Below are 13,694 nucleotides of genomic sequence, written 5' to 3'. Positions count from 1 at the left end.
ATCGACATGTCACGACATGTCACGCGGTTGTTGTTCGCCCTTCTCCTTCTCTACTTCGATAGCGAGCCGCGACCCCTCGACTGACACAGGTACACGAGGGGTGAGAGCTCATTCTTCGATGATCCATCGGTCGATATGGATCTCGCGATCGCGCGTCCGCGTCTCGCGTCCGTCCTATCCTTCCTTGTAGTCTTTGCTTGGTATTGGTTGTGGGTAGCTTAGTTTGGTTTGGTTAGTTTTAAGGCATGCGTGTACGAGAGTCTGTCCTCTGCCAAATGATTATTAATCATTTATTCAATTCTTTTGTTTGTTCGTGCGTCCATATTGGACTCGCAACATCGTTCAGCACTTCGGTCACTATTACTTCATGTGATAAGTGAAGTGACCAACTGTGTAACTGGACAGAAAGGTCGGTTGCCGTCCTCCTGGTGGATCTGTATTCGAGAGGAAGACAATCGGCTCCTCCGGATCGGTTCTCTACTTCCTGCGCCACGTTTAGTGTAGTCCGAGGCTCGCGGCGCAGTGCAGTAAGTCCAAAGCGCAGTGAGACGGGTGCAAGTCGTGTCCTATAGTGGCTCCCAACGGGGTGCAGGGTGTGGAGGACTGGTTCGGAGGCGTCGGTCGTCTTCCTCTCGAGTCCAGATCCAACAGGAGGAAACGGAACTGACTCAGTAAGTCCAGTTTCATGGTCGCGTCGCGTCGCGATCTCAATTTAGCTTCCATTTAGTTCAAATAATTATTTGGCAGAGTCAGACTTAGACTTTGGAAATCGAAGGGATATTTGTTTTCCTTTGATTTTCATCGTTTCGTACTTAGTATTAAGCTCGTCGACTCTACGTAGAGTATGCATCTATGTATGTATTCCCTATGTAGAGGGAGATCGAAGGAAGTTTGATTCCTTCTATCTCCGGGTCTCCAGTCGCAGCAACCTCCACGTGGTGAGACCTGGTAATCGGTATTATTCGCGACGAAGGATTGTTCGTTACTCGGTATTATTCGTAACGAACAATCCTTCGTCGCGAATAATACCGAGAGCTAATGGCTGCGAACTTGGAATAAGATCTTTAGATATAAAAAGTGCAGAAGTGTAAATTACAAAAGTGTAAATTGCAAAAGTGCAAAAGTGCAAAGTGAAATTAGATTTAGATTAGCAAGGACAACATCAAGAAGCCGTAGCTGGTATTAGTGGTCCGTAGTGGGGATGGTTTCTATGCATTTATCGTACAAAAATTTGTGCGTATAAGGAGATTTTACTGTAGTAACAAAAAAATGTTCCGTTACAATTGAGTCTTAGTGCGTCACGAAGCAACGAAGAGGTTTTCTGAGAAAAAAATGTCCTGTCCGCGGAAAATCATTAAGTATGGTACAGCAGGTGACAGTTCGCGATCAGTTAGTTTAGTTAGTTAGATTTTCAATCTCTTCAACTCTTGCGTGTGCGCAAAGTATGTAAATTTGTTCTTTTTTTAAGGGTACTCAAGTTTGACTGCATGTTATAATAAAGAGTCGTTTCTGTACCTTTTCTTAAGGCGCACAGAATTACAGTCTCGGTACCTGATCAGCTTCAAAATCCTATTATAAAAACTGAACAACAGGTTGGACAGTTGCAGCCCCGAGGAGCTACAGCTACAGGTGACTATGGAATGTGTAACCCCAAAGTAAATGGAAGGTCGAGGGATTAATAACTAATTGAATGAGTAAAGTTACATATTCTTCGATCCCTTCTACTCGTAGGACCTCGTCTCTAAGAATCCTTAAGACCCCGAAAGCCTCCAAGTTTTATGATTTCAGGACCTCGATACCCGAAAATTCCAGCCTCTATATCCCTGCTATTTTAGAAGCAGTCTCGGCCGATCGAAAGGACAAGAAGCGGATCGGTCGTTGGTCAAAATTCCGCGGGAGGATAAACGAAAAGGAACAGAGAGCGCGGCGCGTGCCAGGATGCGGTCGGTAATTAATACGAGTCGAGTCAATCGGGCCCGGCTTAATTAGAATTGTCACTATCGTTCATCTCGACGGCAGCTGTTTAACGTCAACTCGCCAATCGAAGCGTGGCTGACAAAACTGGCCGCTACCACTTTTTGCCCTTGGCCGCCGGGACACGGCGTATAATCCCTACACCGTGTTCACCGACGACGCGTCTCCTGTTACGGACTACGGATTTCCCGTCTGTTACCGATGGAATCTCGCTCGATCGGGGACGCTTATTAATTTCCAGCCGGCCTGGAAAGGACGACGAACGAAATCGGTTCGGCCAGTTATGGTCTTCCCGCTCGACTACGCTTTTTCGCATCGTTCGAGGGAAGAAATCGTTCGCCGCATCGCGGACTGGTACCCGCTCCCGTTTTCCCAACGATCTAATTTTTGAAACGACCGATGCTTAAACACCGACGCGTTACCGGTTTCCCGCGGAAACTCGGACGTTTTAATCGTTTCCAACGCCCTCGGCGAGATCGAGCTTTTTAATGGTATTTTTCAAGCGATGCTTCGACTAACTCGTCAGGTGTGCTATCTTGTTTCGCGAAACGGGTTCTAGATTAGGATTTCTTATTAAGAATTACTATGTATTCGAAGTAACGAAGGGAGTTTCAGCGAGAATCTAGGCGTATCGAAATCTTTTCCAATTTTTACTGATTACTCATACATAAACGCAATTTTGTTTTCTGTAACAGACCGAAACCCATTCGATTAATATCGAGATGATCGGAGAATTTTCGAGGATTTTCAACGGCGCCCGCGAAATATTTAAGGTCGACGCACGACGGCTGGAACGAGGATAATGATCGAAGATAAGCGCGCGGGTTAAACACTGTGTTCGAGACGTGACTTATGGGATTCGATCGGGTATAGGGGGCGCGTGTTCTACCTACAAATTTACTCGTTTACTCGCTTCGTGGAATGCCACGGGGTCCCACGGGAAGAGCGGACACGGGGCGCGGAAAGAGTAGTGCGTACCGACGATCACGAAGAGGAAATTTATCGGTTCGACGGTCCAAGTGTGAATTACGTCGATTCTCGCGTGAGCAGCAATAAAATATTCCTTAAAGCTTCATCGCGTTGTGCCCCGTGTACCTGCTTATTTGCATCGGCAGTATCTCACGCGCTTCGCGCGCGATTTTAAGCGCCGTCTCGCCGTTACTCGGTTTATTAACGTTAACCCCTCGCGTCTTTCGACTTTGTAAATGCCATTACGTCCGAGAAAGAGAAATCGAAAGATGAATTTCAGAGTCTCTTTCCATGCGAAGACGGCGGAGAACAGCGTTTCTCGGTATATACTTCGAACGTACATCGATCAATAAATGTCGCGGTGTTATTAGGTGAGAAATTAATTCTGAACTGCAGTTTCAGTAAAAATATTTACACATCATTCTGTTACAGTCAAATACCAACTTTAATGAAAAATATGTTTTGTTTGGTCGTTTAATGTTTCTTAGATTAATGTCTCATCGATTCGGTGTGTTCAGTGTATGTACCAGAGTTTCATTTGCTACCTCGCATCTCTGGGATGAGAAACTGCCCCTCGCCTAAGTTTATTCTCTACAACCACAAATTAAACCTTTTGAAACAGAAACGTTCGATGTTTGCGTTGATCTTATCGACTATTATCTTGTGTACTAGAGGTGTCAATCTTAGCCCCATGAACAATGCGAATTTCCCATGGCGGCTCTTAACGCTGAGAACGCCTCAGCGTTTCGCGCCGCCATAAAACATAATGGACGCCAATTTGACACGGGTTCCGCGAGAGTTACGAGCGCGAACTCCTCAAACTGCGACTCTGCTCCCTTCCACCGTGGGGTGGCAAACTGCCATACTCGGCATACGCACGTGCATCGCGAGGATACGCAGAGAATGCCGTGCGTGCACGTGGCTTCCGGGATCTAACCCGGACGAAGCGAAGCAGAATAATACATTTTTACGTTCTGGCCTAGGAAATAACAATAAGGACATTGAATTTTTTTTATCTTGCCTCTCTCAAACAATCTAGGAAAATAATTTGTATCGCGTTGACTGGAAACTCCGTTGAAAGATTTATTTATTAAAGAAACGTTAAATACCGATCAATAAAATAATTTCCATCATTTTCCCTTTATAAAAAAAGTCCTTCGATTTTTCACTGAAAAACATTTCCAAGTCGAAGTTCCAAGTTTGTTGAATTTAAACTAGTACTTATTTTTGCAATTTCGCCAAATTAACGACGCAGATTTATTTTCTTTAGCATCTTATCTTCAGAAGTAATTCATTTAATTCCTTAGGCCGATCGCACACGGGCGCAACCGATCAGTTTCAAACCACTCTGAAACTGTAGTTGTATGCGACCGTGGATCTAGGTAAAACAAAGATAGTGGAGTAGGTGAAACAAAGAGCGCAAACGGTTTGCAACAGTAATTTCAAATCGGTTGCGCCCGTGTGCGTTCGACCTTAGTGAAAAATCCTGTCATCCATGTACGAACGACGGGACGATCAACGCGTTAACCATCCCAAATAAATAAAGAAACGATCCCCGAAACGGGTATCGGTAAAGCGTGTCGAGAATTAGGACAACGTCCTACCCCCCCTGGGTGAAACCAGTTCCGAGTAAAATGGAGCATCGCGATCGATCATCAACGGGTCGGCGACCAGTTCTTTCGGGCGTGGATGATTGATATTTCCGGAATTTGCGTAGCAGAACGCGCAGCGATTGTAATTGCAAAGAACCGGGTCGAGCCGGTCGGGATAATAAATAATCCCGACGCGACGCGACGCGGCGGCGAGCGGATGGAAAATCGTTTCTTGCTCGCTCGCCGAGGGAATCCCACCGGGCATCGTCCCCCGAGCGAAATAGTTAATGCGATTGTAACTCATCTACCTCGATTTCTTACGGTGCCTGACGTCCGCGACGTCTCAATCGACGTGCTCGCACGAAAAGAACGTTACCTGTTCTAGTTCTTTCGTTCGATGATCGACGATCCGGAACGCGGCGGCGGCGGCGACGATCCCGGGGAAACTCATTAACATTTAACCGGTAATCAGCGTGTGATTAACGAGGCGGGTGCCCCTAGGTCCGCGCAGCGGCTCGATAACAGCTCTAAATCGGATCTTATCATCCGTTGGATCTCGCGGAGATCCAAGGGTCGTTAACAGTCGCCGTGGGTTCCGTGAATGCGGATCGTCACGATCCAGTGACGGTGATCCATGCCGCGGTCCGTGTCATCGTTTCTTGTCGGCCCGCCTCCGGCCTAAGCAACCGGCTCCTTTACATTTCCACCTTATTTATAGTTATCGGGCATAACTAGCGTGCCTGCCTCGCGGCCATCGATGATTTTCTCGATCAACTCTTTGCCGCGCGGTGGTTAACTCGACCACCTAGAAAACTCGAGCACTGTCGCACCGGTCGGCTACTTACGCCGACAATTTACACGCGCTCGCATAACTGAATACGAATAAACTTGTTTCCACCGCTTTCATCTTTCTTAGCCTCCTTCGAAAGAATCCTGCTGAAATTCTTCGCGGGGAATTAGAGTTCGAGTTCGACGCTCATCCGGATGTCGACAGCTTATCCCGCGTCGTTTGCATATCACCTGGGATAAATAAATAGGAGATTTGCTTCGAAGGTTTCCGTTGAAATACCGCGGTGGATTCAACAACTTGGATTCAACAAACATAAATAAGTACGTTTCCACCACTTTTATATTTTTTCACGCATCCTATGTACCGGGAGGTGCCTGTTAACATTCATGGGTAAAGGAAAGAGTCTTCCGCATTCAGTGTTCGTTCGAGCCACCACTTTTCTTCTTGTCTCTGTTACGATCCTTCCTGTCGAACTTCGAAGATCACAGTTCCTTTCAGCACAGTGGTCTACTCTATTCTACTCCTTCGCATTTTTCACCCTTATATTTTCCAATTAAAATTCTCGTCGAAGAAGCCTCTGTGTCTGTGGTTTTCCTTTAGCGACGAGCACCCAGCGCGGTTCTCCAGCCATGGACACGGTGTATCGACGGACGGCGTGTCACGGTCGACGATGGTTTTCCTCGATCGTTATTAAAACCTTGAACCCCGTGGGACGTTCGACGGCTACCACGACGCGATCTCCGCGGCTGTTATTGTTTATCGAAGGTCGGTATCGCGCACTCGATCATCCCCGAGGTACCGCGACGTTGTCTCGAGCACGGGGCGCTCCTCATGTTCACTGACACGTGCGATCACGGATACGTTCGCCGAGATATTACCGGCGGGATTTCCTCCCTCGAAGGAGGCTGGCCGCGGGAACGATCGGAACGCAATTTGCACGAAGGATCGGCTCGCGGATCGCTCGGTCGTTCCCCGTCGACGAGCATCGAATAGATTTCGGGTCGCAGGTGCGCTACAGGTTCACCCACAGGTGCAGCTTCGACTAGACTAAAGGCAGGAGCGTGCTCGTGTGCCGGCAAGTACTCTAGGAGAAGAGAGAAAGAGGAGGCATACCGGTGCTTCGATTGGTCCATGCTTCCCGCGAAAACGACCCAGCCAATCACCGTGACCGCGCCACGTAATTGCCGGGTATCACGATTCACAAAAACGGGGGAGGGATACCCTTTCGAAATTCCCCGAGGTGAGCTTCCCCTACCCCCGCTTTCTTTTTTTATTACGCCCAGGCACCGGTTACCGTGTGCTCCGACGTATTTTTGAAGTCTATATCGATCGCTGTATTGTCCACACCTGGAACCTACAGAGACCCGTTCCACGCGGGTCTACGAAAGAAGCCCTTTCCCTTGGCCGAATATTTTTATATATAAAGGCTATATATTTTTAGACGAAAGTATTTTTATATATCTAAGACGGTAGATATAAGAACACCGTTTCGCTTCTTCTATCCTTGAAATGGTAGAAAGTAATTTTTACCTCGATCTCGTTCCTTAAGAAAAATGTAATGTCGCTCGCTGAAAGACGAAAGACGAGAGTCGATTTTATTTAGGAAAATAAATCTCAAGGAACGAAAGGTCTCGAGTGATAGAAAATTGGACGCCGATCGGAAGACTTTCCATGGTTGGAAAGGAATAGTTTATCCGACTGCATATTTCTCAAGATAGATGTAGAGTTGTAGGATTTTCAGTCCTCCCATTAGCATTTTCAGATCGTTACGGATGGTGTTGGGTTGTCTGGAAAGTTCGTGTGATTTTTGGTAGATGGTACGAGTCCGAATATATCGGAATGGTTGAAAACAAATAACACGAATACATCGCTTAAAAGGTGGAAAGGTTGTGGAACAAAATGGTGCCTATGTAAGTTAACACTTTATCATCGGGAACCTATTTATAGGCTTTTTAATTCCAGTTTTAAGCATTTCGAATTTATTCACTGTGTCGATGGTTGTCTATTTACAATGTCACAGTTTTTGGATACAGACTTGGCTTTCAATGTATCTAGTAACGATATGGAGGAATTATTGTCAGCCTAAATTGGCATATGCTATCGTAGAAAATTCTCGGTATATAAAGTGTTAACAAATATATATAATAATTCAAATGTGCCTTTGAATTTTTATTGAAAATTGGCACGAACTTTCTGGACAACCTGATACATAGTTTTACCATCTACATTCCTTCCAATGAAAAAATTATATAATACATGGCATACACGAAAGCATAATCAAGTGCTTCGAGCTTCTTAATGTAAGAAGCTCGAAGCTGAAGTGATTCAGGGAAATTTTCCAACGAACTTTCAACTTGAACATTTCGAATGAGTTAGGAAAATCAGCCCGGGCCGTTCTGCGACAGGCACAATTGACTACTCCTAGGATCGCGACGATTTAATTTGTGCGAGTACGCACGGTTCTCGGCCAAATTCTCGTTAAGTCGGAACGCGCGAACAAATAAATAACATTCGGAGAGAAAGGCAAGGGACTCGCACGATTGGGCGGACGTTCGTGAGTGGTGGCGGCGAGTCGAAGCTCGGTTGGGAGGAGGAGGCCGAAGGAATAAGGCAGAGGAGGGCCCAACGACCTCTGACCCTCCTGGGAACCACGAGGGGGCTCGAGGGCCTCCTCGAGAAAGAAGCTCGGGAATCCGACGGACCCACCCGGCCGAAATACTTCCACGAGAGTGCCTCATGCCCCAAACGGCAACCTCGATCGCCTCGAATCGCATGCCGGGAAATACGGCATCGATTGCGAATTAATTTGTCCTCGAATTCGCTTCGGTTGATATTCCACGCGGAGTCGAGCACGCTCGGACGATACAAATTACTCAATAAGGAGACCACGCTCCGGCGATTTCATTAAATGCTCCGTGACTGGATGCTATCCCTTCCTCAGCCTCCTCGGCGAGCTTTGCCGAGAATCTAGAAAGTATTCGTTAATTAAGTCCATATAAATTTATCAATCTACTGTTCGAGATCGGTATAAAGCGAAAGTCTAGAAGATTGTTTAATCTTGAGTCGATCGAAAGTAGGACCAACTATTTACTATGTATACTGCCTTCTTTTTTTTTTACTTGCTCTTCAATTTATCGTGAATTAATTTGAATTTTTTGGTGGGTGAATGCACCAAGTAAAGGTGACCTTTTCTTCCTCTTAACGTCTTGGCGCTTTTGATAGGTGCCACTCAGGCATACGGTGGCATATGCCCATATGTTTTCTCGATCCGATGCTCTTACTATCAAAGAAATGGCCCCCTCTTCTGGCCCTTTTTTTTAATTACCCAATTTCGGTCCGCTATTTCCACCTTCCCTTTGTTTCTAACTCCGGATTCGGTTGGCGGGGTCGAAAAGATTGTCGTTAACGACCGCGTGCCTTATTGGAGCCGCGCTCCCCGCCAGCCACCCTCTCTCTGCTTTGCATCATTACGGAAGATTGATGTAGTAACGGTATACGGTTGTTCATCTCGCTGTTAAAGTGTCTCGTCTTTTTTCGCGGTCGATATTCCTCGAAAGGCAGCCACGAAGGGGGCCTAATGGCCAGCAGACGTCTACAAAGAGAAATTTTTCGATAACGCCTTCGGCCGTTGGCCGGCCTGGCTGAAATTTGTATCGTCGCCGGCCAATCTGCCACACGGCGCTGGTTCGAGCTGGCCCACGGCGTCGCTATTTCCACGCCAATGTATGGGGCTTCTTAGCGGCGGTCGGCGACAACGCGTAAACCTCCCAGCTGCGGGATAAATCCTCCTTACCGTGAAACTTTCCACCCAGCCATCATTTAGGCGGGATCACGCGGGCCCCTCTTCCGCGTCGTAATTTCTTTGCGCCGAACCACGCGTGTAAATGCGCCGTTGGATTCCGTTCGTGGTTTACATCGGGACCTTCGAAGCCCACCGAGCTGCTGGAAATCTTTGGCGACGGGGATTTCTGCTGGGAACCGACGTGGATCTTCCTTTCCTGGGAAATAACGATTTCGACGATAGCAACTCTTTGGTTTCTTTGGAGCTTGGTCCTTCTATTGGACTTGAATTTTTATGTAGAACAATTCTGATCTTTTAGGGCGGATGTGTAGATTCGCTGTGTCTTCTTATGACAAAATCGTTGACTTCGGAGTAACAGAGACGACGCTCGTAATTTCAACGCGTAGTAAGTACCGCTGTCGGACTTGGTTTTCTTCAGAGTCTCATCTTTCTATTGCATTTGAATTTTTATATAGAACAATTCTGCTCTTTTGGGACGAATGTGTAGTAGATTCGTTGTGTCTTCTTATGACGAAATGACACGATGAGCTGAATAGATTTTTCATGAGTACAAGGTCCCAAATGTCACCAGGAACGTAGATTTGAATAATAGTTTTACGAATCAACTACTTGTGTTGTTCAACCCTTCCAATCTGCATGGCCTACTTCCGTCTCTCGGTTCGCATAACTGGCTCGTTTGAAGAATGGTGTTAACGATCCAGACAGAAGTGTATAAAATCGTCATAAAAGTTTCGCCAAGTCGTAATGAGAATAATTAAAACGCGAGAATGATAAAACCTGAATTTTACGCGACACATAGACACCGTTTGGAAAAATGTCAGGGTTATTTAACGCAGGACCTGTATCGGTATTTACCGTCCTCGAGATCAGAATGATCGGGTTATTATCTCCGCGCACTTTTACGACGATTTTGCGAACTTTATTTCAGGATCGTTAACATCGTTCGTATTTTATTTACGTAGCGCATTAAAACACGAAGCGTACACGTCCAATTGCGCGTATGTCGAGCACCATGAAATAGCAATGTTACATCTGTATCCGAATTTGTCCGAGCATCGATGTTTCTACACTTTTCTCGTTCAACCGTGCTTGGCTATTCGTTCCATGGAAGATGTTCGATTTAGTCGATTAAAAATAGAATGGGATTTCTGCGAGACGTTGTAAAATCTTAGATTCCAACATTCCCAGGGAAATAAAACGCGAATCGTTCCGAGAGGGGAGGTGCTGATTCGTGATATGTTTTCTAGTAATAAAGTCTTGAACTTCGTAGTAATAGAAACGACGCTCCGGTGATTTCGACGCATCGCGTTGAAAGTAAGTACCGCACCGTCGGACTCGACGAGCTGAACATATTTCCCACAGGGACGTAGTTATCGCCGAGGCACGCGAGCAGGTGCAGAACTCAGATATTTAATTTATGGAATTTATTTCTCGGACGTTAATGCATATTCGCTACGTTTCGAAAAAGTGGAAAATTCGTTCCGGTTACAATTTTGTTCAACGATGCGAATTGGTTAAATCGAACGAGTACGAGAATCGATCTCAACGAAAAGATTTACCTCGATATGCCATATTATGTTCCCATTTGTATAATCGCGGATCCCGAATAAAGTACGTATCCGTATCACGTTCAATTCAAATTAATTGTAATCAAACAACGGGAGATTTCCTGTCTAAGGTCGTAAGAAACTTAATCACGCCACTGTCCGGGCACCGACGCTACCTGGAACTCTGGCTCGTCGTTTTTCCGCGGTAATTTCGTTCGCGTTTCCGTTCCGGGAAGGTCGTGGAAAGCTGGGATGAAAGAAAAACCGCGATGACTAACGGAAGTTTCATTCTCACGCGCAAAGGGTATGCACGTGATTAACCGAGCGTCGCCTCCATCGTCGTCGTTCGTCCTCGGCGATATTTTTGTCGGCGCTGGCCAGGATTTAAGGGGCAACCAGGCGCAGAAAGCGCGCGAGCGTGTAATGGTGATTGAATGCGGTTAATGGTCGTCCCGTACGGGACTCGCGGCCCTCCGAGATATACGTTATGACTCGGGCATAACATTTACCGGGTGGTAAACAGCCGGGCATAAACTCCGATGCTCCAGGAACGAGCCCTTCCTCGAAGGAAACTGCGAGAAACCTACGGTTGCCGATCCAATTCTCATTTTGCCTGCATTCGTACTCGCCCAACGCGGTCGATCGCTGAGCCTTGGATGGAATATGGCATCGGGGGATGATTTCTGCCCGAAGGAAACGATTTCGTTTATCGATAACAAGAACGAGGAGCGTTGAGTCACGATTTCGAAGTCTGTATCTTCTTTGGGTAATTTCTAATGCACCTTGGTCCTTTAGATTCCACTGGTGCTAAGACGATACCGACTCTAAACAGTTCGAGCTTCATTTATCTTCTTCTCGATCCCGATACCGATCCTTCCTTCCTCCCACAGTTCCACAACCACCCAACCTTACAAGCAGAGAGCTCACCGTCTAGAAATTTGGATTACTTCGCACCTCTGGTCACTTGAACTATACTGCGAATCAGAGATGTCAAAATCTCGCTCTGGATGCAGTGGGCGCGCCTTTAAATCGCGAGCACCGCTGTGGCGCCCGACGACAAACGTCTCCGGACGACATCGACACCGACGCGCCGTGACAAATCGTTCCGAGCGGCGTAACGCTGTAAATCAAAGCTCCCCGCTCGCGAAACGCTTCGGCGAACTCCGCGAGGAGCGATCCAGAACGAGAGGATAGAACGGGACCCAGCGAGAGGAACGAAGAGGACAAAAGAGCCCCTCTGCCGCGAGCGCGGCTAAACCGCGATTAAATCGTAGCCGATAAAACGTCGGCGGGGCATTAATAATAATTAGATACGCCGCGGCACGAAATTATCGGGCAGCCTCGGTGCCTAGATAATAAACTTGCCAATGAGCCCGCGATCGCTAACGCTAATAAATTAAAGAATAGCGTAAGCGCGCGAGAATCCAGGAATTATCGTTGGATTAATTGGGGAGGATCGTAAACTCGGTCCCAACGGAAATAATGGTAATTGAATGCGGCTGGCTGCGGAAAAGAACGTTTTACGAGGCGGCTGAGGGCTTCCAGGATGTTCCAGGCCCGCGTTGCAGCTAGGTCTCGTCGTATTTCGCGCGATTAGCTGACGAGGGAGCGAAACGAGAGACGAGAATAGAAGACTTGGTCGAATCGCGAATGGGTCAATTAAATAAAAAAGAATCAGAAAAATTGAGTTACGTCACATCGAGAACCTCGCTGATTCGTTCTTTGAGAAACAAGAAAGTAATTCCCCTTTTGCCTCGAGGGGAACAAGTTGTCGTTACACGAATCAGAATGGGACACGCCAAGTTTTCTCATTCGTATCTGTTACCGCTTAACGCGCCCGCTATACAATGTGCTCCTCGAGAAATATAAAATAGGAAGTACATTAAATGATTACGTTACAAAGAATAAGATTCGCGACATACTTAAATTCATCGAAGAAACGAAGATTATTAATAAAATAATGTTGCGAAAGTACGAAGAAATTATAACGGTTTCTTTTCCGCAACAATCCAACAGTTTCAGCCGCAAAATTCGCGCGATAAGCGCAATAAACGCGTCCGAGGCGTCAAAGGGACCACCGTCCGATGAAACGTCGAGGGAGATTCCCTTCGGTGAGCGGAAAATAATTACGCCGCTCGTGAATCTTATAATCGTATGCGCGCGCACGGGCGGGCGTGGGTGGATTCGCTAAATTTCAATCTGCTTGGTTGCCAGAACGCGCGTCATCCGAATCGTCATGGTTGTGACGTCGCCGTGACGTCGCGACGCGTGTGGTCCCCTTCGGTTTATTAAGTCCACCCTCCGCCGTGGGGGCCCCCGGGCGCCAGGATCGCAGCCACGTATAAAGAACGTTGAGAGGCTCGGTGAAACGGGATTAATGTATTATATTAACCCTTTGCACTCGGATGTCCCCTACGAGGGGACATTCCAAGTCTGGCAAATTTTCTTAGCGGATATGCAGAACTATTCGTTTTGTTCTACCTTTCAGCCTTTGGCACCCACCGCGTGTTTACAAGTGTGATCACGGGTGCCTTATCGTGTCATCGGATATGTAGATGAGACGGAGGAATCTCCTGATCGCTAGAATAACGATAAAGGATGCTACGCGTCCGTAAGCGATAACCGGTCCTGGTTTCGATGCCAACGACAAATTTCCGTGTAACGATGAACCTCTCCAACGTTGAAGAAGCAGCAACAAGAACGATCACTGGCGCAAGGCGATCGATTAAATACGGTACGAAAGAAACTGCAACGGAACCAAGGCAGTCGCGTTGATCGTCGAGCTAATCAGCGGGTCTAGTCACGCGAATCCCGCTAACTCATGCTATCATATCGCTGGCCTCCTTCCCTCGCGCCTTTATGAAAACAACCTTAATGCATTCGTAATACACCACCGATCGTCATCGATCCAGGAAATAACTGAGATTCCGAAAGCTTCGATAGACTTCGGCTTTTTGCCCAGAAATCGTCTTTCATCATCATTACGAGACAGGTTTGTCTTCAAATGCAGTAGATAAACG

General features: G+C 46.9%; 1 protein-coding gene across 4 annotated transcripts in view; it reads right to left on the bottom strand.

Annotated features, from left to right (window-relative positions):
- LOC128880903 (uncharacterized) overlaps window positions 1-13,694 on the bottom strand; it is an 88,409-nt gene that overhangs the window by 13,513 nt on the left and 61,202 nt on the right. The window lies entirely within an intron of this gene.

The sequence above is a fragment of the Hylaeus volcanicus genome, chromosome 8, assembly GCF_026283585.1.
Source record: "Hylaeus volcanicus isolate JK05 chromosome 8, UHH_iyHylVolc1.0_haploid, whole genome shotgun sequence".
Taxonomy (NCBI): domain Eukaryota; kingdom Metazoa; phylum Arthropoda; class Insecta; order Hymenoptera; family Colletidae; genus Hylaeus; species Hylaeus volcanicus.
The sequence above is the reverse complement of the archived record's forward strand: the minus strand, read 5'-3'. Positions and strand labels throughout refer to the sequence as shown.